The sequence below is a fragment of the Aquila chrysaetos genome, chromosome 2 (genome assembly GCF_900496995.4).
Source record: "Aquila chrysaetos chrysaetos chromosome 2, bAquChr1.4, whole genome shotgun sequence".
Classification (NCBI taxonomy): domain Eukaryota; kingdom Metazoa; phylum Chordata; class Aves; order Accipitriformes; family Accipitridae; genus Aquila; species Aquila chrysaetos.
The window spans coordinates 32,728,465-32,755,563 of NC_044005.1; the positions used below are offsets into that span (position 1 = coordinate 32,728,465).

Here is a 27,099-nt window from a genome sequence, read left to right on the forward strand (position 1 = left end):
GTGGGGTGTCACAAGAGTAGAGTGGAGGGGGAGGATCACCTCCCTTGACCTGCTAGCCTTGTTTCTTTTGATGCAGCCTAGGATGCAATTGGCTTTCTGGGCTGCAAGCACACATTGCTGGCTCATGTTCAGTTTTTCACCCACTAATAACCCCAAGTCCTTCTCCACAGGGCTGCTCTCAATCCACTCATTGTGCAGCCTGTATTTGTGCTTGGGATTGCCCTGACCCATGTGCAGGACCTTGCACTTGGCCATGTTGAACTTCATGAGGTTTGCACAGGCCCACCTCTCAAGCTTGGCAAGGTCCCTCTAGATGGCATCCCTTCCCTCCTGCATGTCAACCGCACCACACAGCTTGGTGTCAGCAAACTTGCTGAGGCTGGACTCAATCCCACTGTCCATGTCACAGACAAAGATGTTAAAGAGTGCCGGTCCCAATACTGACCCCTGAGGAATGGCACTGGTCTCCATTTAGATGTTGAGCTATTGACCGCAACTCTTTGAGTGCGACCATCCAGCCAATTCCTTATCCACCGAGTGGCCCATCCATCAGAACCATATCTCTCCAATTTAGAGAGAAGGTTGTCATGCGGGACAGTGTCAACCACCTTACACAAGTCCAGGTAGATGATGTCCATTGCTCTTCCCTTATTCACCAACACTGTAATGCTGTTGTAGAAGGCCATCAAATTTGTCAGGCACGATTTGCCTTTAGTGAAGCCATGTTGGCTGTCACCAGTCACCTCCTTATTATCCATGTGCCCTAGCAGAGTTTCCAGGATGATCTGCTCCATGATCTTGATCTCCAATCAATGATCTGGACGAGGGGATCGAGTGCACCCTCAGTAAGTTTGCAGATGACACCGAGTTGGGAGAGAGGCTTGATCTGCTCGAGGGTAGGAAGGCTCTACAGAGAGATCTGGACAGGCTGGATCGATGGGCTGAGGCCAATTGTATGAGGTTCAACAAGGCCAAGTGCCAGGTCCTGCACTTTCGTCACAACAACCCCATGCAGTGCTACAGGCCTGGGGAAGAGTGGCTGGAAAGCTGCCCATCAGAAAAGGACCTGGGGGTGATGTTTGAAAGCTGGCTGGATATGAGCCAGCAGTGTGTCCAGGTGGCCAAGAAGCCCAATGGCATCTTGGCCTGCATCAGAAATAGTGTGGCCAGCAGGAGCAGGGAGGTGATTGTTCCCCTGTACTCGGCACTGGTGAGGCCGCACCTCGAGTGCTGTGTTCAGTTTTGGGCCCCTCACTCCAGGAAAGACATTGAGGTGTTGGAGTGTGTCCAGAGAAGGGCAACCAAGTTGGTGAGGGGCCTGGAGCACAAGTCTTATGAGGAGCAGCTGAGGGAACTGGGGTTGTTCAGCCTGGAGAAGAGGAGGCTGAGGGGAGACCTTATCGCTCTCTACAACTACCTGAAAGGGGGTTGTAGTGAGGAGGGTGCTGGTGTCTTGTGTCAGGTGGCTGGTGATAGGATGAGAGGAAATGGCTTCAAGTTGTGGCAGGGGAGGTTTAGGTTGGATATTAGGAGAAATGTCTTTACTGAAAGGGTTGTCAGGCATTGCAACAGGCTGCCCAGGGAAGTGGTTGAGTCACCATCCCTGGAGGTATTCAAAAAGCATGTGGACAAGACACTTCAGGACATGGTTTCATGGGCATGGTTGATGGTTGGACTGGATGATCTTAAAGGTCTTTTCCAACCTAAATGATTCTATGATTCTATGATTCTATCTTGCTGGGCAAAGAGGTGAGAATGACTGGCCTGTATTTCCCTGGGTCTTCCTTTTTTCCCTTTTTAAAAATGGGGTTATATTTCCACTTCTCCAGTCAGTGGGAACTTCCCTGATCTGCCATGACTTCTCAAATACGATGGATAGTGTCTTAACCACTTCATCCACCACTTCCGTCAGGATCTTCAGATGCATCTCCTCGGGTCCCACAGACTTGTGCACTTTCATGTTCCTTAGATGGTCTCGAACCTGATCTTCTCCTACAGTGGGCTGTTCTTCATTCTCCCAGTCCCTGCCTTTGCCTTCTGCAACTTGGGCGGTGTGGCCAGAGCACTGGTTGGTGAAGACTGAGGCAAAAAAGTTGTTGAGTACCTCAGCCTTCTGCATGTGCTGGGGAACCAGGTCTCTTGTTTCCTTCCAGAGAGGGCCCACATTTTAAAAACTAAATTATATATAAATTATATATAATATAAATTATATATAAATGGTTTGGGCCAGTGCAACAGAGGAAAAGACTGTAAAAATACACTCATCTAATTCAAGGTCATGCAGCAGCTGGTTAGTGATACACCTGGGAGTTGTATTCATGCACTCTGACTAGAAGTCAGCTTAACTGCTCACTTTTTTAACACAAGTAAAAACAAAGCTTTGCTTCTTGAAATTTCTGCAGAAAGCAAATCAAAAGATTTGAGAACACAGTTGAAATGAAAAATCTAATCAGAAATTGTCAAAATGTTTGCAATTGCTCACTACTCATCCTGATGTAGTCAATAGTCTTGTCAACTATTCAATTTTATCTGTCTGCTTTTTTTATCCAGTGGGATCAAAGACAATTTAGTAAGATAAGTATGCAATAAAAGACATCTTGACCTTGCTCCTCAAAGCTGCATTTTATAAAAAGTAACAACCATCTTTTCTGATTAATATATTCTTATAGTAAATAATACATAAATTACATTTTGAGTTACAAAAGAACAATCTCTGTGCTCATTTGAAATTCAGAAAACACACAGATTATGCTTTCAGGTGGCAAAAGCTGCAGGGTTCCCTGGCTGTCTTTTGTGTTACACAGTCTCGTAGAGTGCTAAGGGCTGACAGATGCTTATCAAACATTCATGTAAACACTGCTATCAAAGCTGTGCTTTCTGGTACTGGCTCTACACAAGAGGGTCAGCATGAAACATAATTAAAGGAAGGCCAAAGATAGAAATGTCATGCCACCAGCCTTTGTTATATTAGAGGACTCACATAGTGTTGTCTCCAGTAAAGAACGATAGTGCTAGAAAAAAAGAGAAAGATACAGAAATTAAGGATTAAGGGTGGAATTTTTGAAAATGCTCACACATTTTAGAGCACACATGTTCAACCCAAAATTTCTCCCAAGCAACTTACATACTTTTATCCAAAACATCATCAAAAGTGTTTAGATAATAAAACCTTTGCACTCCAATGCCTGACTTTAGACATTTGGATCATACTTAATATTATTACACTAATTTTTAGTGACAATAATTCCTAAGGAACTTTTTTGTCTGCATGCCAAAAGATAGGGGATGAAGAATAATGAAAGGGATAATTCTTAAGGCACCGAAGTCACATTCAAAGCTCATTGAGAATCATATTATTAGAACCACAGAAGAACTCGTGCACTGTAGAGGTAAGCATTGTAATATTCAGTATTAACACAAACCATAGTGCCACTCTAGGCACAAAATCTCCTGCTAGTTAGGGTCAAGGAAAACAACTATCCTCTATTCTCAGATGCAAACAGGCCAAGCAGTCTGCCAGTAAGCCAGGCATTTGAAAATGTCCAGGGGAAACATTTGTCTTGAAACCCACAAAGTCCAAGATCTTAGATGCCTTTCTGTGTTGAAAAGTTATCAATTCCAGACTTGTCATATGAAACAGGAAGAGATATGACTGAAAAATGGTCCAATGCATAGGAAAGTCATGCAGAATGTTCTCATGATCCTAGGAATTTTGACATCTACTACTACTACATAAATAAATATTTCAGTCTTCAGGTTTTAGCATACCTTTGTAGTTAACGCCATTCTGAATTTAATTTGCATCATTATTACTAATTAGACTAGCTAGTAAGTTGTTGTGGTTTTAGCCCAACCAGCAACTAGGCACCATGCAGCCTCTCGCTCACTCCTTCCCTGCCCCCGGTGGGATGGGGAGGAGAACTGAAAAAAAAGTAAAACTTGTGGATTGAGATAAGAAAGATTTAATAACTAAAGTAAAATAAAATATAATACTAACAGTAATAATAATAAAAAATATAACAACAGCAATAATAATAATGATGAAAAGAAATATAATTAAAAAAAAAAAAAAAACCCAAGAAAAGAGAGTTGATGCACAGTGCAATTGCTCACCACCTGCTGACTGATGCCTCAGCAATGATCCTTACCTCCTAGTCAGCTCCCCCCAGTTTATATACTGAGCATGACGTTCTATGTTATGGAATATCCCTTTGGCTAGTTTGGGTCAGCTGTCCTGGCTATGCTCCCTCCCAGCTTCTTGTACACCAGTTTACTGGCAGTGCACAGGAAACTGAAAAAATCCGTAACTTAGGATAAGCACTACATAGCAACAACTAAAGCATCAGTGTGTTATTAACATTATTCTCACACTAAATCCAAAACACACTGCACCAGCTACTAAGAAGAAAAATAACTCTATCACAGCCAAAACCAGGACATAAGTGAATGTGAAATTAGCACTAGCGTGCATTTAATGTAAAATGTACTTTTGAAGTAGACACCTGAACTCTTTCCTTGACTTCTGTAACTTTTAGATCAAATTGTTTTTATTAGTTTCTGAGAATATGTGTAAGTAGAGTTCAGAATTAAGATTTGGATGGAAATGGAATGGAGAAAACAATAGCAATGACTGTATATTGATTTTATCCTTTTCCTTTCTTCCTTCTCTATAAAATGTACAATCCTCTAATACATTATCTTTTTATACAATAGTTCTGTTTGTTTTGATGTTACGAGTCTTGCGTGACTGTATTCTACATCTAAAATTTTATAAAGGTACATCAAATGCCACTTATCTTACTCAAACTGATGATTGACTTCTGTAACTACAATTCTATCAATACGTATGAAAATGCAAAACAATTTGTAATTTTCTACTTATTATTCAAAAAGAGGAAAGGAAGCATACTCCGGTATGATCAGAAGCAAATAAATTGAAGATTAATATAACCTACAAACTTAAAAATGACACATATATGAATGTATTATCCATTTTCATGCAACATCTACATGAAAAACTGTTGCTGTGGCAGCAGATATGCAGTGAAAAAGCCATGAAGAACAGATCATAAGATGAGCCACCTGCTTTGAAAGTATTGGGTCAGACTTAGCTAAAAATTACACCCTAACCATCTGAGTTCTTAGTCTGTCTTTTGATTTCTTTTATTACTCATTCATTTTTCTTTTTTTTACATGGTGGTGAGAATTTGGGGGGGTTATGTTTTGAGTCGCGAACTCTCCAGAAATGAATTGCCTATATATATAAACATAGTTGTCATGGTTTAACCCCAGCCAGCAACTAAGCACCATGCAGCCACTCTATCACTTCCCTCCTCAGCTAGACAGGGGAGAGAAAATATAACAAAGGGCTCATGGGTCAAGATAAGGGCAGGGAGAGATCACTCAACCAATTACTGTCACAGGCAAAACAGACTCGACTTGGGGAAAATTAACTTAATTTATTGCCAATCAAACGAGAGAAAGGTAATGAGAAATAAAACCAAATCTTAAAACACCTTCCACCCAACACTCCCTTCTTCCAGGGCTTAACTTCACTCCCAATTTTCTCTACCTACCCCACCCCACAACGGTGCAGGGGGACAGGGAATGGGGGTTACAATCAGTTCACCATACGTTGTATTTGCTGCTCCTTCCTCCTCAGGGGGAGGACTCCTCACACTCTTCACCTGCATCCAGCGTGGGGTCCCTCCCACAGGAGACAGTCCTCCATGAACTTCTCCAACGTGGGTCCTTCCCACGGACTGCAGTTCTTCACGAACTGCTCCAGCATGGGTCCCTTCCATGGGCTGCAGTCCTTCAGGCACAGACTGCTCCAGCATGGGTCCCCCTCAGGAGCACAAGTCCTGCCAGCAAACCTGCTCCAGCGTGGGCTCCTCTATCCAAGGGTCCACAGGTCCTGCCAGGAGCCTGCTCCAGTGCAGGCTTCCCACAGGGTCACTGCCTCCTTCAGATGCATCCACCTGCTCCACCATGGACCTCCCTGGGCTGCAGGGGGACAGCCTGCCTCACCATGGTCTTTCCCACAGGCTGCAGGGGAATCTCTGCTCCGGCACCTGGAGCACCTCAACCCCCTCCTTCTTCACTGACCTGGGTGTCTGCAGGTTTGTTTCTCTCTCATATTCTCACTTCTCTCTCTGGCTGCAGTTTCTGTGCCCCCTGCAACTTTTTTCCCCTTCTTAAATCTGTTATCCCAGAGGCACTACCACCGTTGCTGATGGGCTTGGCCTTGGCCAGTGGCGGGTCCATCTTGGAGCCATCTGGCATTGGCTCTGTTGGACATAGGGGAAGCTTCTAGCAGCTTCTCACAGAAGCCACCCCTGTAGCCCCACTGCTACCAACCTTGCCATGCAAACCCAATACATTCCACCCCTGTAGCTATTGTACTAGTACCAACACATGAAAAGGACTTCTAAGATGAACAAGCTTGCAGTTAGACTTTTTACTTCCTCTTCCTAATAGCATTGAAAACAACTTCTATTCTCCTCAAGGGTGGAAGTGTTGTAAGTCACAGAAGAGTGGCTGTCAGCAGCGGCAATGGAGAATACAACTATAGCTGTGTATTTTTTCAAGTACTACTGTGCATCATATCAGACACATCCACTTTCATGTTGTTACCTGGCTGTCTGCCATCCACTGCTACATCTTCTATAGTAACACAAATCCAACTTTACAAACACCTATAATAGTCTTCTTAATCCTTCTCAGTCTGGCAGGCTGAAGCCAAAAGGAGAAAATAAATAACTAACCATGCAAATAATGTTTTAGAGGATGTCCAAGTATGACACATCATCTAACTCTATAACAAGTGACGGCAGTTACTGCATCCATGGTGTTTTTAAGGAAGGGAAAGACTTCAGTGCTGAACTCATAGCTGGGCTGACATCTGAATAAAAATATCTTTTTTTATTTTCCATTTATACAGCAAAACATTGTGCAAATAACACATAACTGAATTGACTATATTAACTTAGTGGTATTTAGTTGAAATCACTGCATATAGTGCAACTACAAAGATCTAGAGTTAAAAAAAATTAACTTTCAAATTGAAACATCTTTTAAAATTACATTCTTACATGTATAGGGACACATGTCTAAATGGATGGATAAGTATTTACTTGGTGAAATTTGCATGACTGAGCTATTTTTTAAGAGAGGTATCCAAAAAAAACCTCATTAAAATAACAGTAACTGCATGTACAATAAAAGTTGTGAAAGAAAAAAGGTAAAGTGGGAATGTATTGTTTAGTTTACCACCATGCCCTTTTCACAAGTTTCAGAAGGTAGGATAAATGTTTGTGCAATGAAGGATGAAGGCTATAACACTGTTGAAATACTAAAAAAAAAATAATTACTTTTTTGATTCTGAGTAATATTGAGTCAGACACAAAGGAGATCATTATAACCTCAATAACTGTCAGCAGTCCTGACCTGTGGATGTTACATTCATGGGATGGCTATGCATAATTTACATATATGTTACCACATTGAGCTAACACTCAAACAAAAAATCACTACTTAGTGATCTGTAAACACAGAAAAGCAAATACAGAGTTGCAAATATTAGAAACAATAAGAATACCTCCTCATTCTTCTCATTCTCCTCTTCCTCGTTTTTCTTCTTTTCTTCATATTAGTGATTTAGTAATTTAGAAATAATATTAACAAGTAAAATTAGTTCTTGTGTAATTGTGTTTATTTAAAATTCATTCTTTTATATTGGAAAGCACTTGTTATCTACTAAAAATTACAGACAGACATATGTCTCTTGGAAATGGCTAATTATAGGTAGATGTACGCATATTCATTTGTGGAGGTAAAGTGAAGGCCAAATTAAATCATATCAAAATAAATAAAATAAAATTAAATCAATTGAGCATCTAGATGTTACTTGGATTAGCATAACACCATAAAGGTGCACACAGTGGACAATGCCTCTTCTGTAGAAATTTCCCATTAGTCTTAGAAACTTTCTAAGTTCTTCAGAAGAGATTCTGGGGCTTATTGAAACTTACAGCCTGAATGTGAGTCAACAGTACCATGCTGGTGTGAAGGCAAAGATTCTATTGTAATATATATAAACAGGATTTTAGTCTACAAGCCACATGAAGTAAACTTTCCACTCTACTCAATATTCAGATATTTCATTGTCCTATCATGGGGCACTGGAACTGAAGAAAAGGTACATAAAACTATTAAGAGAGCCCAGAGAAGAAAGATGAGATAAGTTATGAAGAACGATGAAAGAATGGGAATTGTTTAGTTTAAAGAAGAAAAGGGTAAGAAGGGATATAATAAGGCACATTCTTAACTTTTAGAAGCTGAAAGAGGTCAATGAATTACTCCTACCCAGGAAAGGTCTAACTGTAGGTCATCACTTTATCCAAATACCTTACAACAGATCATGTTATGACGATTCAAATAATTGTCAAGGGTAGGTGGGCATCAGCTTCTCAAAGAAGTTTCTTCACTGTTTTCTCATTTGCTTTCTCTCATCAGATGAAATAAACAGTTCAACCAAAGTCAACATGTGAAGACACCAAAAGGTGGTAGTGCTTGGGCTGAAAAACAGAGAGAGAAAACGGGTGTAAATACTATGCAATTCTAAGTGACTAAAACCAACGCACTGATTATTACATATTTCAGTAGTGAATTTATTCCTAGTTTAGGTTCTTTTCAGAAAAGGAGGTAAGCAGTAGTGTCCCTAATTGAAAAAGCATAAATGTTCCCTCCTTTCTGACTAGGTCTTATGCCAAGCTGAAATCAGCTGAATTCTCACTTTAGTCCCATTATTTGTGATGTGTGCATCAATCAGCTCTGCTCAAGATCCTAGTAAGGAAGAGTTGTTAAAAAATCAATTCATTCTCCTTGATTTTGTCCTGGTCCTCCCTGCTGATCTTGCAAGAAAGAGTTTTCAAATACAGATAATTTTAATGAACACTTCTGTTTAATCAGAACTGGTCTGAAGCTACCTGCTCAGTTGCCATAGTTGACCACAATGTAATTAGACACTAGGAACTTTAGTTGTCCCTTCTATAGGCTTAAGAGGACTTGATTTGGTAACCTAGATGAAACAGACTTATTATTCAAGGACTGGGTTTGCCCCCCCCCCTCAGGTTCTCAGCAGAATATTTGCAATATGACAAATCTTTTGATTATACTGTATGTGGCACTTCCTGCTATTTATGCATGCTCTTTTTTATATTGAAAGCAAAGAAGCTAGTACAGTCCATTTAATAGGGTCTGTTGATGTTTCATCAGGTATTGATGAGATTTATGCATAACAGTGGCAAAGCATTTTGATGTCATTGAATGTGAATCATTTACAGACAAGTCTAAATGTGAACAAAATATAGATGACAAGATACAAGAAGACATATTGCTTTATGAATGCTCACCAACAATTATACATGAAAGTGCACCTTTGATAATGGCTTATGCAAAATGGCATAGCCTCTCATGAACCGAGTGAGTATATATGCTGACATCAGTAAAACTGCTGCACTGCTTTGGTTCTCTCCATACAGATCATTCCAAAAACATTTTTCTCATTTTTTTTTTCTTGTAGAATAGAATCTCATTACCCATATACATTGTATTGATTAGCAAGTGCAGCTGTTTTCCACATTTCCACATGTGTTCTTCACATTTAACCTCCAAGGACGCTACTGTTTTAATAGAATTTGCTTTGAGAAGAAAATATTAATTTTTCAAGCAAGACAATACCATTAAAAAAGCAGCATCTCTTCATTAAAAAGCTTAAATCAGAAGAATGACTATGTGAAGTCAATCCTTTCTTGTGATGCTGGAAACAGCCCCAAGTAATCTTTCTCTTTTTTAATAGCAGTGTTTATTTATCCCACTGAGATAGATAAATGAGTTCCACCCAGCTACAGAAGACTTTGAGAATTTTAGTCAAGACCCCCAAAACAGAAGTCCTCTTTTTTCTGTGTATGTATAAAAGGCCTGATCAAAAGCACAGGGAACCAGTGGGAGCCTTTCCTACTGATGTCTATGTATCCCATGGCACTTGTCTTAAAAGATGGGGTTTATTGTCATCTCTTCAGCCACAAGTTTCCTTCTCTGTATATCACTGTGCAGTGTGCTGCATAGCTGATACTTCTCTTGTGGTTATAGGCAAAAAGTTTTCCAAATTGGTTAATGACAATTTTGCTATAGCTGACATAGCACATATTCCTGTTTACATAGTATGTTACATGGATTTTTAGACTTCTCTTATAACCTTCAACCTCCATTTGTTTTGAATCACAGTTTCCTCCATCCTTGGTGTTATACTCTCCTTCAAGAAGACTAAATTTCAGTGTTGTTATGAAATTTTGACATGAATCTTGATATGCCAAGGAAATTGAAAAATGGGGGAGCAGTGAGTGAGGGGAAGCAGACCAATATTTTTATCTTGGCATACGACACACTGGAATAGTCCAAAAAGTTTTCATGTACACTGTGCTCAAAGGATATTAAAAAAAAAAAAGCAAGGAAAGGAGTGTAAAAGCTTCTCAAACAAAAAGTGGAGGCATATCTTATGGCTGTGACTTAAAGAATCAATCTGTTTATTTTCATCAAGAAGATTGCAAAGTGACTTAACTACGGTGTATAAGCAGAGTCATATGAGTGACTGCCTAGTAAACAGCTATTAAACCTTGCAGAGAAATGCAAACTAAGAACTAGTTACTGGAAACTGAAACCAGAGAAATTAAAAGCATGTTAGAGAGACCTGTATTTTCTAAAAAAAGGGAGCAGGACTAACCACCGGAGAAAGCTACCAAGAGAGGTGTCAGCTTCTTCCTCTCTTGCTAAGTTCCTGGTTAAACCTGGTTGCCTTCCTAGAAGATACAGTATGCATGGCATAATTATTATAAGTACTACTGTACACTTCATTTTAACCATCCTGTAAATTTCATTAGATATTCCTATTCATTTTTCAGTGAGGACTGTCAGACAGCTTCCAAGTGAATATGCTGCTTGAGAAGAAAAATATTATTTTCAGTTGTGGATATTGCCACTAAATTGACAAAAAGCATCCTCTGATGGGCTACTTCAAAGCTGTATGTTTGGAGATTTTAATGATAAGGAAAACTTGTTATAAACAAGATATTAAGGATGCATAATATATACTGAGAATGACCAGTGGTATAGTTTCCTTCCCCAGAAAGGCCAGACATTTGAATAATCAGTCAGTATTCTTTGGCCCAGCACGTAAAGTTCTGGAATGACCTACTGGGAGGTAACTTGCATGACAGCCAGCAATCTGTCAACAGATTACCAGGGTGGCTTTGTGTAAACATTCATAACACTGTATCCTTAATTTCAGCCTATTTCTTTACTGTTGTTATTTTTTCCTTATCTTATCCTCCAATAAGAGAGAGCTGAAGAGCTTTAAAGCTAAATCCTAGAAATATATATAAAAAAAGAAATGTTGCAGGAAATAAACCCACAATAGTTATTATTTTGATTATTGTTTTGTGTCAGCTTAGTCTTCCTTTCTAAGTTTGGTAGCTTCTACGAACAAAACTTAAACCTCCATTAAAGAACTCTGTCACTGACATCCTCTACTGTACGAGGTGCAGAGATACTACAGCTGCTCTTTTTCCCATGTAACACACAGCAAACATATTTACATCTTGTATTCCTTTATTTATTTGAAAAGAGTGTGACCATTTCAGCCCAACTGTTCGCAATCATTTTCTCAGACCTAGTGTGGGGCATGGCAGTGTAAAACTGGACATTAAAGTATAATCATCAACATCTGCCTCTGTCAGTGATTATAGGATCTAGTTAATTACCTGGCATCAATATATTTGAGGTAAATTGATTGGTTCTATCCTATCAAATGTGTATGGAGTCATCACCACACAAAGCCAGGTTCTCAGGCTTTGCACATGTCAGATGGGATGGAGAGCTTAGTTTTCTGTTCGTGTATATAGCAGGGGGATTTTCAACCATTATGAAATCTGCTGTGTATTTGAATATGTGCCATCATGACCGCCTGTATCTAAACTACCACACTGAAATAGTCCTCTCAGAGCATTTTAAATGAAACATTATTCTTTCAGTTTTATAGTATTAGCTAGTTGTTTTACATTGATGATATAATGTACTACATCAGCATATCTCTGCAGCATCCTGCATATAATCTGGTACATTTTTATGTAATGTATCTGAAATGGGTTTATATTTTATTTCTGCTATCTGCATGTTACGCTATTTAAGTCTGGCTATACTCCTCTTCAATGGCATCTGTAAAGGAACTTCATATCTTCTATCTTGACCTGTATTGTGGAGATTCTTTTATGCTGCAGGAATGTAATTCTTTTAAAGAGACTATCCAGTAATTTGTGATGATACCATCATGCACTTTTCTAAAAGACTTGCAGGGCTGAGAGAAATTTATTATGTGATTATGGGGAAAGGTAACAGTTAGGAAAGAGAGTGCTTTTCCCTTTCAACTAAGGAGAAAGCTTCGCAAGTTCAAACCTGCAGCAACCCTGTATACCTCACATTCACTCCTGGCTGAGCCATGAACTAGAGAGCTTCCCTTTCAGTAGCTTTTTTTTCACTTTATTTCTTTTAGGACTTTAAATGCAATCTAGGAGATGGAAAGTATCTGCTCTTGAGTTGGGAGTGGTATGTTTTCTCTAAGAAGATACTATAATGCAGGAAGGTGAAACAGCTGATATGATAAGTCTTTTCCATCTTTAGCTACTGTGGTCATTCTGAGATACAATAGCAACTATTTCAGCTGTATCTTTCAATTTTCTCAGCTCTGTAGAAATGTTAAAATGTTCAGAAATGTATTTCCCTTTAGATGAAAAATATGTAATTTGGGTGTTGTACTCATCCAGGAAGTGACGGTCTCGTAGAGAAACCAGAGAACTAGCTATCAGATTTGGGCCCCAGGGCATGCCTTGGCTCATAAGACAAGATAGGGAAGCCAGGACCAGGTCCCTGATGGCTGGGGGCCACTTCTGGTCTGATTGCTATTAGTGGTCTAGCTGCCCAGTCTGGCAGACTGCAAGACTACACGGTATCACAGCCTGCTGAATCAAATCTGTTAAAAAGCAGGGTAACTGCGTTCACTAATGCTCATTCTATCATTGCTTTTAGGAAGCTAGCTCAGGAGTCTCTACATAGTTCTACACTCTACCGCATACAGATATCCCGAGAGCAGTAAGGTATATATAATGACATAGATGCATCACTTTAAGTATATATATTTGAAACACGACCTAAATTGTAATATGCTTTGGGGGATGTTTTGATTGAATATCATTCCACTGAGAAGTGTTCATTACTCAAAACCAACTGCCTCCCAAATAAGGATTATTTTCTGTATATTTCCAGTGAAAAGACATTTTACTGTCTGTTTCAACTTCCCATTTTGATATCTCTGAAAGGTAAAATTCCATTAGCTAACCTGTCCAAGCTCACATAGAAAATCAATGAAAATGTTTGAAAATTGATCTCTTTATCTGTACTGTAAATGCAAGATGGTGTATTTATTTTTTCATTCTTTCTTCCAACTGAAATAATCTTTCTAACAGCTGTTGTGTTAAAAGTTGAAATCACTGACCATGTTGGTCAAAGTTTTACAATTTGATGTTGCTGGGTCCATGTTTTCACCCAAATGTATTTCACCCAAATATGTACATGAATATGATTAGCTTTACTGATTAAAAAAATACATCTTCTAGCTTTGTACTTCCATATGTGAAAATAATCCTCAGGTGTGTTTGGCATATAAATTATGAGAAGCTATTATCACAAGAATCTCTAGTGTGAATAGGAAACACAGCATATGCTCAAAGCAAGGTACAAATTAATATGTTGAAGTAAATATGTTAAATTCTCAATTTTTTCAGCATGTAGATCACTATAATAAAAAGATATTTCTCCCCAAACATATATTCTAATGTTCTGAGAAGCAGAGAGGAAGGGAAGAAAAATGCATTTCATCACAATATTGCATTTGAGTCCTGACCCTTAGTCTCCTCATTCCTCATCTCTACTAATTCTTTCAAATTGACAATTCTAGTAAGGACTCAAGGAGATACTGACTTTTTTTTCTCAGAAGAAAAAATAGTCACTATGGATTAACTGAGATAATAAAAATCTATGGATGCAACAGCTGAGTAACTGAAAAATCAATTTGGCGTTACAGTGTTGTTTAGTGTTTGTTAGAATATTTGTTTACTCTTCACTGGTGACTGTTATCTAAATATGAAACCTTCATGAAGGCATTTGTTTGAAACAGTTATTGGCACAGATATAATTGAGGATATATGAATTTAAGTTTATTCATTTGCCTGTAAAATGTTTGTTTGACTAAAATATATATTTAATACACTTTATAAACCACATACAGATATGAATGTTGGTTTTGAAAAGAAAGCTCAGAAGTCAAAGCAGGATCAATAGGACACTTCAGGCATTCATTTTATTGAAACATCACATATTGCTTTGAAATTTTATCATGCATCACTTTAGGGTGGATTGAGCCAGATCCTCAATTTGCATAAACCAGGGACAGCATTCACCTGCCTCTTTTGAAACTTCTGGAAACTTATTGTGAAAGAACTAGGATGTATTAGGGACAATCCTTATTGAAGCTGTATAAATGTTCTTAAAAATTTACATTTGAATTTACATTTGCAAGTTAAATTTACAGCATTGTTATCCTCCTTATTCTTATGCTGCTGGTTGAATTGAAAGTGACATTTTTGGCTGAACATTGAACAAAACTTTTAAATTTCAGCTCAAACAGATCAACTATTCTTTGGAAATGGAAAAAAAATTGTACATCTTTATGAAACAAATCATATAATTTGGATGAAGAAACCTAGTGTTTTCATACTTTAAGCAAAGACTTGGAACTGGGGAGCTGGAGAAATCGAAGAGAGGATCAACATGAGGTCAGAGAGCTGTTTTGTTATCTGTGTAAAAGACACCTGCCTTTGGCTGACTTACAAACTCCTGAAAAAATGTTTGCACATGCTAAATATGGGCTTGTGTATGTCTGCCAATGTATTCTCTGAAGATGCCATCTGCATTGAGCATGTGGTAGCACAAGGAGACTCTTCGTGGATTCCAGGGTCCACTGAGGTTCTGGGCACACAAACCACAAACAAGGCGGCTCCCTCCTGAGCATGTAACAATGTGCTTGCTGTTTCCCAGCAACAGTGGTAGAAGGAGAAGATGTAACATATGCAAAAATCAAAATGTGTGTACATCTGATTACAAAGCTTTAAGAGGGAAATGTTTTTCTAACTCAAACAAGTTCTACTCATGCAGGAAAAATATTTATGACATTGACTACAGCTACCTTATCTATTCAGTACATTGTAAGGACATTTCTCTTTTCACTATTGTTCCATACAGTCCCCATCAAGAAGTCACTAAGGTCTAGTGAACCATTTTGATTAATGTCTCACAGGTTTTACATCAAATTATAAACTAGAAGAAAATAAATGAATTTAGTAATTTTCATAAGTTACTTTTTCTTTGATAATAAGAACAGATTGCTAACCTAATGAGATGATTGTATCTTTTACACAAACAACATTTCAAGAAATGAATCAATATTTTCAGTAAATATTGTGATCCAAGGTTTCCTATTAATTTTAGATTTGTACGTTTCACGATATTTATTTACTTTTTATTGCTGTTTTGTTCCTTGTAGTAAGTGTCAACAATGTACAACCTGAAGTAATTATTAGGGAAAGTGATAGCATGTTTGCTAGCAGTGGAAATGCCAGAAGTACTGTGTCTTCTAATTTATTTCCCCCCTCAGTTAAATGCTATTATTCTATCCAGACTTGTTGGCACTTTCATGGGGTTGGGAGTTTGCAGTTAGGATGAATTCTGCCAGCTCCATGGTGATGAAGAATGGTGCTGTGAGAAAGAAAACATTTTACATGATGAGGAAAGAAGAACAGAAAAATTAAACAACTTGCCTAAGGTCACACAGGAAACTTCTAACAGAGGTATGAATCAAAGAGAAGTCTTCTGAAAACTATATGGAACAGCTTAACTAGAAATCTTCCTTTCTCCTGCAGCAAGCTACTGCAGGTTTCTATTTTCTTTTTCTCAAAATAATTGTTCCATATAATTTGTGAAATCTGTCACGAAAATGGGTTCATTCTGAATCATTTTAGAATATTGTGACACCCCTCTTTTGACGTTAGCTCTCTAATGAGAGCAAAAATGAACACAAAACCCAATCTGTTAAAACAGTGAAGTTGCACCAAATGTACCCAGTCTTGGGTTTTGAATGGCTACCTAGAATAACATTGTGAATGTGCTTTCTGTGAACATATGCTAGGAACAGGAAATGATATAAAAGTAATTGTAATGACAGTCAGTCTCTTAGGAATTGATATTTACCTGGATGGAAAAAACTTTCAAGAGTAATGGAAAGTTAAGTGGCTTTTGGGGAAAAAAAAAAATTCTTATAAAATTCTGGTCAATTTTTATGTACAGAATGTACCACATTGAATACACTATTCCACAATAAAAATAATTTTCTCAAAGACTGATTTTATTATACTGTTACAGTAATCTAAGTGACTACAACTTGAAGAGAAATAAAAGTGTCTATCAAAAAATGTAGTCCTGGAATTTCAAAATCTTATCAACTGCTGCCAAATCCTTACAGTATCTTTTTCTGGACCAGACATTTAAAGCAATGCCTGACTTGACAGAAAAGAGAGCTACCATTTAGATGATCAGATTACATTTAAAATTCCCAGATACCATCTTTTCTTCCTATAGTGGTCACCAACCACTGATCAGTCCAATAGCATGCAACATATTCAACTCAAGCCTGAAATAAAGGTATTCCCTGTACTGCACATTCCTTCTGTCTCCAAGTTGTTTATATTGTCTGGTTTATCTCCCATACTGTAAGCTCAGCTCTGTTTTTGCTTAAATTTTCATGTGGCTTTCTACTCCAGCTACAAAAAGTTGGTATCCTTTTTCAACAGCCTCAACTTCCCTTACCTTGCTCTATCTGGTAGTTCAGTTCTGTTATCAACACTTGTCCTTCAGTTTAAGGCAGCACCGTGTCCCTTGATTCATTCCCATATTCCTTTCCACTCATCCTGTCAGCGTTCCACCTGCCCACATCTACCTTTTTTTTTTTTCCCTGTACATTCTGTTTTTTTTTTTATTTAGCCAAATAGTACTTCAGCACCTCCTATGCTTCTGTGCTTCCGTCAAGCACCCTTCTTGCAAAATGCACAGAGATACAAGATTTCTCTGTTTTCAAGGCCCATGAACATCAGTAGAAAGATCTATATTAATTTAAAATGGCTTTGGATTGAGCCCATATTAATATTACATGTACAAAAATATGTTGCTTAGTGATAATCTGAGCTGAGACTTCACAGCTGTAAAGGAGCTAGCTACTGTTTCACATATGAACCTTGCTCAGCACTTCAAAGGATCAGGGCTTTGCTCTTAGTGGTTGCATGTATCTCCACAGAAGCACATATCTGACATAGTAGCAGGTGGTTCTAGCAATTTTTTTTTTTTTTTAGTAATTTCAATTCAGAGAAAATGTGAGTTCAGTTCATTCTCATTTGTGAATATTCTGGTAGAAGTAGATACCAGTATTAATGATATTGTAGTTGTCATTTAGAGATCATGCAGAGACCTGCAGAGTCATTCTTAATCATAGTCACAGAAACCAAAACAAAAAGGCAAAAATTCATGATTAAACATTTTAATCAGATGAAAAATAATTTTGATGTTATCAGAAGTTTCTTCCAAATAACCATATTATTTTTGATTAAGGATAAATTATATTTTTTCCACACAAAGTGTGAAGCATGGTTAATAAGAATCTTAATAAGCTTTTCAGTTTAAACTATCCAATTAATTTAGGCAGCAAATGTCTAAATAGGTTAAATTGTATGTAGCAGAATAGCAATGAACATTTTTTTCTTTAACCATTGAAGTGGTCTGATCAACCCTCGTAGACTTCTAAATGGCAGTTGATATCACCCTTTTTCTTTCTTTCTATTATGATTGCTATAGGAAGATGAAGCATTTCCTGCAAGTCAGGAGAGAAGAAAAGCTGAATAGAAAGCTGAAAGAGAATTGAGACAAGGATAAAGGACAGTTATTAAATTTGTGAACTCTATCAGGGGACAAGAAAATAAACTGTATGACTGACTAGAAGTGTATTGGAGTATGACATTTCATTTTTATGCAGGTCTCAGTGTGATAAAGGTAACACATTGAAGAACACTGCAATTCCACAAAAGCAGTTAGCACATTCATTGAATATCAAGATGGCTAAAGTGCTTCTCTTTTGTCGCTATCTCATGTTTTTATATGGGCAATATAGTTCAGGAACTCATGACTGAATATCAGACTCTCTGCTTCTATAGCGAGTTTATTATAGGTTTCCTTTTTATTCCACACAGGAACATAATCTCTAGCTGACATTTTTTCTCCTCTCAATTTATAAGGCTGTATTCATTTAGAAGTTTTCAGACTATATGTACCCAAGCAAAACAAAATGAATGGAAATGCAAAAAGGAATGAGTTGTAAACTCACCATTAGGGCTACATTGAATATGTGCTGAAATAGAGAGCAAAGGGCTGAAATGAAATGCATTTGAGTGTGAAGAGACTGTAGAATTGGTTGCAAAGTTAGAAACTATTTTAGGACACAGTCAGGCACCAATGCCATCTGTTTGCTAAAGAAAGAAAAAGAGAGAAAGGGATATGGTTATTGGTCAGACAAGATTATGGCAATATGCTTGAAGCCCTGACAGCCCTAGACTGAGCCTGGATAATCCAGCCTGCGTGCTGTAAAGCCAGATTCCTAAATTCAGCAAGTCCTTCATAGAATTAGGCTTCCCAGTATTGCCTTGGATTCAGGGCATGGGAAAACTAGTGCAGCAACCAGTAAATCGTCTCCCAGATTGTGAAAACATGGGTTTTATTAAATATTTATGAATGGGTATCTTTCAGTGAAGAATGCCTTTGGCCTCTATTTTGCTAAAACTTTTGCTAGTGCTAATTACAACAAAATACATAAATTTTGTTCAAAATTTATTTACATATGGAGAAACGTCAAATGATATAATGCACAGTTTGATTTTTTTAGCAAACATTTTCTACAACAAAAAAAGGTTCATACCTATAGTCCTGAGCCGATCTAAGTGTGAAAGGAAAAAGTCTATATTGTTCTTCACTATGTTCTAAAAGCCACATTGTCCTTCAAAACACAGTTCAAACTTCAAATGTACACACATAGGATGCACCTACCTTACTGACTAGTGCTATACAAAGAAGGTAGGAAGATTTGACCTTCCATTACGGTTATAGGACCATATACTTACACTACATCTTTAGAAACAATGAAATTTGCACCAACTGTTGGTTGTAGGTACACGCTGTGCAGCTGTACCTAATAGGCAGTGCAAAGTAGATTTCTGTACAGATATCCCAGACTGTTTTGCTGTCATTGCTAAAATCCTGCACACATGTAGAGAGCAAACTGCTGGAAGGTCATTCTTTCACATTGCAAGTGGTGATCTCTAGATGGTGCACTAATGCACAATTTCAGCCTTGGCTTAGCCACGAGGAAAACCTTAAAGAGAGTACAGCAGTGTTCTGCAGTGCACAGCAAAGAAATCCAGGCATAGATACAAAGTAAATCAATACCTAAAAAGAGCCATTCCAAAGCACTAAATCACCGGTGTAGATCCACACACCTTCCCTTCCCTTCCCTTCCCTTCCCTTCCCTTCCCTTCCCTTCCCTTCCCTTCCCTTCCCTTCCCTTCCCTTCCCTTCCCTTCCCTTCCCTTCCCTTCCCTTCCCTTCCCTTCCCTTCCCTTCCCTTCCCTTCCCTTCCCTTCCCTTCCCTTCCCTTCCCTTCCCTTCCCTTCCCTTCTTTCATGAAATAATTGAATTCTACTTCTCAGCTGAGTGGGAGATTCTGGCTACTTCTTCATCATCAAGTAATTCTGCCATCAGGCTCAATCCAGCTTCTTCTCTGCTCCTAGTCTACAGACATGTGTATCACATTACTTCCAAGCTTCTTTTTAGAGCAAACCAGCTAGGTCCCATTTAGACAAGTCTTTATTTTAGTGGAAGTTCTCTCTAGGGATCATTCTTGGTAGGCTCTATGGCTTAATCACAAACATTTGGCTCTTTTAACTCTCCATAGTCCTTCATGCTCATCCATGGAGGTCTTGTGCTTATTATAATATAGTCGTGTGCCCCATTTCCTCAAGTGATAGCTTCCTATTAATTACTTATGACATTACTGGAAACATATGTACAGTAGAAAAATATGTTTTAAGCTCAGAGGGTCACCACAAGGAGTTTGGAAGAGACCTTGGCAAAGTTTTACACAATATGGTGATAGCCTGTCCAGCCTGGCGGAGTCTAGCCTTTGGCTGTATGGAGATTAGCCTTTATGCACCATGTGGCCTGGGGACCAGTGGATACTCTCACAGTCAGTCTTAGCCTTCAATGTGATCTAAGAGAAAATCCCTTGATCCATCTTTCACAATTTATACACTCTGTATAAACTAAGTAACAGTACTATGATGTGGTTTTATTTAACAAAGATTGTTTAAACAAAAAATACACCTATAAATTAAAGTGTCCTTGTTTCATTAGGTAGCTTACTTGATTTCATTGAGATTTCTTTACACACACTTTATACACAGACTTACATTCTCTGTTACTTTTGTTCAGCTTTTCCACTAAGCTTAAAAATGCCACAGATGAATAATATTTTTCATTTGTACTGCATCCCAGCACATGCAGTGGATACTTTCCTTCTATCTCATTCCTCAGTCTCACTCAGATTTCAACTTGACTCACAGCTTTTTTTTTTTGTTTTGTTTGTGACTTCATTTGTTTCTAGGGTCAATTGCCATTGACAATCCAATCCAAGTATTTCAAACTTACTTTGCTGACTTATTAAAGTATACACAAAAAGGAATATGTCTGTCTGAGGTTCTTCTTTCAATTACAATTAATTTATGTTTTTTTCTCCATTAGGACGAAGTTCATAGCATGCTGTAGTGCCCTAGCACAAAAGGTATAGCATGTAACTCCGGATCATACTCATGTTTTATCCCACTATACCTGAAAAAAACAAATCAATACATAGGGGAGCTTAATCAGTCAGATGACCTTCTTACCTGAGTGGGGGAATAAATGGAGAGACTTAGATTCATTAGTATTAAGAACAAGCACAACCACAGCATTATGGTCTATTAAATTAATCTCTGTACTGAACCCAGCAACATACATTTGGCCTCATATCTTGACTATGACGTATCAAAAGAATAAGAATCCTTCTGCTTTCCTGACAATTTATTTCTGTGGTAGCTTGTACCATTATTTTAATTTATGTACCTTTTTACCTATATCTCCCCATTTCTTGAACTGTTGCATAAACTGTTACACTACAGCATATGGCTGAAATATTCTTATGTTTTTATTTTTGTTTTGCAATATTGGTAGGTTATTTGAAAGAAGTCTAATTCCAGGCAACAGGTCTTCCATATTTAGAAAATATTGAGGTCCATGGTTATGCTATTTGCCTTTTTGTTTTTTGGAGGTGATATGCACCAGAGTGGGAAAGGTGCTTAAGTCTCCACATAGAGCATCCATGAAATGTCAAAAGAAAAGTGTGAGTAGTCGGATTCAAAATAACTCATTTGTCTGGGTGGTACACATATATGATACCGTTTGTCATCCATTGAAATAAAGTGTGGTAGGTTGACCCTGGCTGGATGCCAGGTGCCCACCAAAGCTGCTCTATCACTCCCCCTCCTCAGCTGGACAGGTGAGAGAAAATATAACAAAAGGCTCATGGTTTGAGATAAAGACAGTTTAATAAAGCAAAAGCAAAAGCTAAGCTTGTGCACGAAATCAAAGGAAAACAAATGATGTTATTCTCTACTTCCCATCAGCAGGTGATGTCTGGCCACTTGCTGGGAAGCAGGGCTTCGGTATGCGTAGTGGTTGCTCCAGAAGACAAATGTAAAATAATGAATGGCCCCCACGTCTATCTCCCTTTACTTAGCTTTTATAGCTGAGCTGATGTGACATGGTATGGAATATCCCTTTGATCAGTTTGGGTCAGCTGTCCTGGTTATGTGCCCTCCCAAGACCTTGCCCACCTCCAGCCTGCCGGTGAGGGGGGGTGGAAATGTTGGAGAGACAGCCTTGATGCTGTGCCAGCACTGCTCAGCAGTAGCCAAAACACTGGTGTGTTATCAACACATTTCTAGATACCAGTACAGAGCACAGCACTACGAGGGCTGCTGTGGGGAGAATTAACTCCACCTCTGCTAGACCCAATACATAAAGATAAAAGAAATTGCTTTTGTTTCTTTAGTTTTGTTAGAATTCTATAAAATATACCCATAAAAATCATAGATAGAACTATGTGATAGATGCTGACTACAGAAGACATGTTTTACAAGTAGAATAGGTTACACTGTAAAGGAAAGTTTTCTTTTCACAGCGCTCTTGAGAAGATTAGTATAATATAGCCTGTTTTTACATGCTGTATTTAGACATTTAGAAGACAATAGCAGAGGAAGAAAACCATAACAACAAACACAATTAGTTTGGCATTCGCAAAACAAATGTTCATAAAATCAGCTGAACTTTGCAATTCTCCATATGTGCCACAAAAATTTAACTTGAAGCACACTTGAAATTAACCATCTTTAAAACAGTGGAATGAACCTGCTAAAGTATCTGAATTAATCCATGAAAATGACTGATATTTTGCTGGATTATTCTGCCAGATTTAGTTTCATATGAGACAGTCATATAATTCAGCCAGGCATGAAAATTATTTGGGTTTTAATAGTTTGCTATTCTTGAAAAAGCAATACCCATAGACTGTTAATCAATCAGATTATATAAATATTTGGGTTTTTAAATACTTACAGAAAAGTTGCATATTTTTATATTGCAATATGCCTTGCATATTAAACATTCCTGGGATAAATTTCCAAAATAGCTTGTACGTAATATTACTGTGACTGTATTTTGAAGTCTTGCACCTGAATTGCTTGAGGAAATTTGAGTATTTTTACCACATAGTATTGTGAAAATTGATGCCAAGCATATATTAAAAGTGTAACTATTAAGGTCTAAAACCGTGATTGATATTGCAGATTTAAATATGTGTGCATCTCTCAACTACAACAGTAGTAACATAGCATGTGGAGACAATTTATTACTTAAACAACCACCAGGTGCTTGATAATTTCCGAATTCAAGCTTAAAACTGGCTAAAAATTTTCTAGAGAAAAATTAGATTTCAGTAAAACTAGGTTGTCACAGGAAATTATATTATTATTCCTGATATTAAAAAACTGAAGCTTGGTTTATACTTTATAATAATATGTTTAAAAGAAAATATAAAAGCTGAAAATGTCAAATATTTGTTATATCTGTTATGCTTACACCTATTTATCCTCACATATAATGTATGTGTATATTTGTAACAGGATCTCTACCTATGTGATATACATTTGAGGGGGAGTTGGACATTTTATCTTAATGTAAGAAAGAATGGCATTTTAAAATCTCAGCATTTCACACAAAAAGGGAAATCCACATTTGCAACAGGCTGTAGTATAGTATTTTTCCATACCTGAAAAATATCTACCTGAAAACAAAGAGGTAACCAGTCCAGATGAAATATGCTCACAATAGGAGTGACTGTTGGAAATGGAGGTAAACGTTTGAGAAAACCTGAGCTTCAGCACTTAACTGAAGTTTACTAGCCAACCAACTGTTAGCAATGATTTTACACAGTGGATAAAACCATGGATGGACCACTTCTGTGATGTATGTGATGAGGTGAATCAGATGCTATCTGATGCTTTGTATAAGCTAGCACTTTATTCCTTCATTTTTAATTTTAATCAACTTTAGTGTACTTTGCAGTGCTAATTAGTAATGGCCGAAAGATAAACAAGTTCTCAAAAAATAGGAGTGTTAGGGAAAATGAGTAAAGAAAAACAAAGCTCTGAGAAGGAGATGGAAAGAGACATGAAATCTGTGCTAGAAGACTATAACAATAAGACACAGAAGACAGAACTAAACAGAAGTATATTTCCTCATTTTATTTCCCTCACTTCCTTTTTTTTTTTTTTTTTTTTTTTTTTTTTTTCCAAATTAAAACAATTACTTAAGGAAACTAAGACTATACCAAGCAATGATTTGTTGCAAATTCTGTTTGAAATGTTCACGATCAAAACACAATTGATTTCCTTTTGGAGAATTTGGGTTTTGCAGTATAGGGAAGGAGAAGGATGAGTCACAGCAGGAGGGGGAGAGGGAAGAGGAAACAACAAACCCCATAAAAGTAACTTCTTTCAAAATGGAGCTTGATCAATGGATTATGTGATGTGGTTATCTGCTCTAGCACTAGCGAGGGAATGGTCTCAATGACCAACAAAGTCCCTTTACGATCTAATGTTCTACAGTATCTATCATTTTAAGTTTCTTCAGGGATCACTCCAATTTCAAGATGATAGCTGTAATTGAACCCTAAGGTGGTAAATACATTCGGTTACAACAGGAGATAGTAACTCCTTATGGAGGCCAAGTTGTTCCCAGAGCACTCAAGTTGGAAATTTGCATCCCAAATGATTGATTCTGTTGCATAATTATGGTGATGATATGATTATTTGTCTTTTTTTATCTTTTATTTGCACAGCTACTATCCAGAGCTCTGTTAGTTTTTACTAACTGCAAGATATAGGAGAATGTTTCAGTCATGGGCCCAAACTTTATTAAAGTTGCTCTCTCTGAGCTTATAAATAAACCAAGGTCATGCTCTGCATCAGGGCACACTTTGCAGCCTTTCAAGCTGCTTCATGAATGTGAACTCTACACGGATAGGGGCTGATGCAACTTGAAAAACCTGAGAAGTAGCAATCTGAAGCATTTGTCTTATTTGGAGCTAAGCGAACAGTCTTCCTGACATCCCCATCCTAGAGAGTCTGCCTTATTGCTGTCTGGAACTGAGCGTGAAACCCTTCCTGTCATCCTCAGGTTGTTATGTAGAATCTGCAGCTCAGGTATCTGACATGAAGGCAGGTAGTTAAAATTGTTATGTTGGGAATGAGTGGAAAGAAGCATAATGGAAACATACTCCAGCAGACTATCTTTTCTCTGAGTGAAACAGAAATAGAAATCTTTTACTAAGATAAAAACAGTTTGTCCTCAGAGAAACAGAAAATCCCATTTAAGTGTTTTCTTGCAGTTGTTAGCTGAAGTTGCAACCAGAGTTTGAATCATCATCGACGCACCTTTCATTTCAGAAGATCACTGCTACTTTACTACAAATCATTGCTACATTTTGTAGGAGTGAACTTCCATAAAGGAACATGCATTAATACAGTTTTTCAGTTTCGTGTCAAAGTTGAGTCATGCATATGACTTGCGGCATATTTGCCCTTGATGTTATATCGTAGATAAATTGGCCCCATCAGTTTTAAAATATGTCCCCATATTTTATTAATGCAGTATTATTTTCTCTTTTTACTTTATAGTTAGTGTAGTCACTGGACATGACACAAATACTATTGAAGTTGTTATAGATATAAAAATCATAAAAGGGAAGAAGGAATTATTTGGATTATCTTCTCGGTTTCTGGATTTACAAGATTTCAGATTTGCTTGACAATTCATTGCTATATTAAACATGGAGCAGTAGAGATGAGATGAAAAAGAATCACACGGGACCCTGATGAAAATCTCTTAGAAAGCAGTCTTATTATCTTCAGGGAGTAGGAGGTAAACACTGAAAAGCAGCTTTAAAGCAGTTTCAGCTAGACTTCTATAGAATCAAGTTTTCTGTTGTTATTGTTATGCATGTATCTAACCTCTTCTCAGAAAGGAAGACAGCTCCATAGACATATGCTAGTTGTTTTCAATCTTTTTCTAAAGCTCTATATGAATAGTTTGATTTGAAAGGTTCAGATACAGTGAAATTCATTCTTGGGCTGAAAACAAAGACTCTTCCACGCTTCAGCTATAATTACATCACCAGACCACAAAAATATAAACAGGGGGAATTTAATTTACTGATTAGGGAGTTTAATTTTAGACTGGAAACCAAGATACTGCAAATATCATCTCATGGTTTGCAAAATAAGCTATCTGTCAGCTGTTCCCTGGATAACACTTAAACTGCTTTTAAAAAGAGCAGGATAAATAAGCAGTGTTCTTTTATTCCAGAAAGTTTGTTTCTTTGCAAGTTTCTAACAGCCTTTCTACTGAAATGTTGTAATGCATATTGGAGTGCATTTTGGCTGGAAATTATCAAAGAGAATGCAAGTTTGGGTACAAGGGAAATGAAGAAATCAATGGTTTCTCAGTATCATCCACATTTGAAAGGGGAAGGATCATTTTAGAGATATGAAAAGAAAAAACACAGTTGGAAATAAAGATAGAAAAACCAAATTCCAAAACATAAATAACCAGATTAGTTTTGGTAGATAACAATAATTTGTGAGTTTCTCATAACTGTGTAATCTTTTGAGGTTGTCTTACTGTTACTGAAAAGAATGTTTCTGCTTGTACTTGCAGTGTCAAGACCAGGTTGACAGTAATTTTTCTGAGAATCCTAGGTAGGTATTAGTGCATCATCTAGTCAACTAACTTCCAATTTATTTATTGCCTTCTTCTATTCTCTTGCCATTTGGTATGTCAGTAAAATTCAACAGTGCAAAGTTTGCCTGAATTGACAAGTTAAATAAATTTCATCTACAAGTTGTCAGCTATCTCTAGCCTTCGCTTTGTTCTTCATAAGTCATCCCGTACATAATTTTGAATTTCAGTGTTTTCTTAAAGTTTTTGTGATTTCTTTTCTCCTTACCAAAGACTAAATGTTAAGGATAAAACCCCAAAATATAAAATAATATATACAGTTATAATAACTATAACAAGTCATCTTTGATGTTAATAAAATATATTGATTGTTTTTAAGGTTTCTTTTGCTTATAGTTTTAGTTTTGAAGGTTTTCTTATTTTAAGGTGGGACAGCAATCCAAA

The 27,099-nt window shown here is 37.5% G+C and overlaps 1 long non-coding RNA gene across 1 annotated transcript in view; it reads left to right on the forward strand.

The window, feature by feature from the left end:
* LOC115338292 overlaps positions 1-16,644 on the forward strand; it is a 155,775-nt gene extending 139,131 nt beyond the window's left edge. Inside the window, exon 4 of the long non-coding RNA XR_003922373.1 lies at positions 14,792-16,644. This is a non-coding gene — a long non-coding RNA (uncharacterized LOC115338292). The remainder of the gene's footprint in view (positions 1-14,791) is intronic.
* The last annotated feature ends 10,455 nt before the right edge of the window (positions 16,645-27,099 follow it).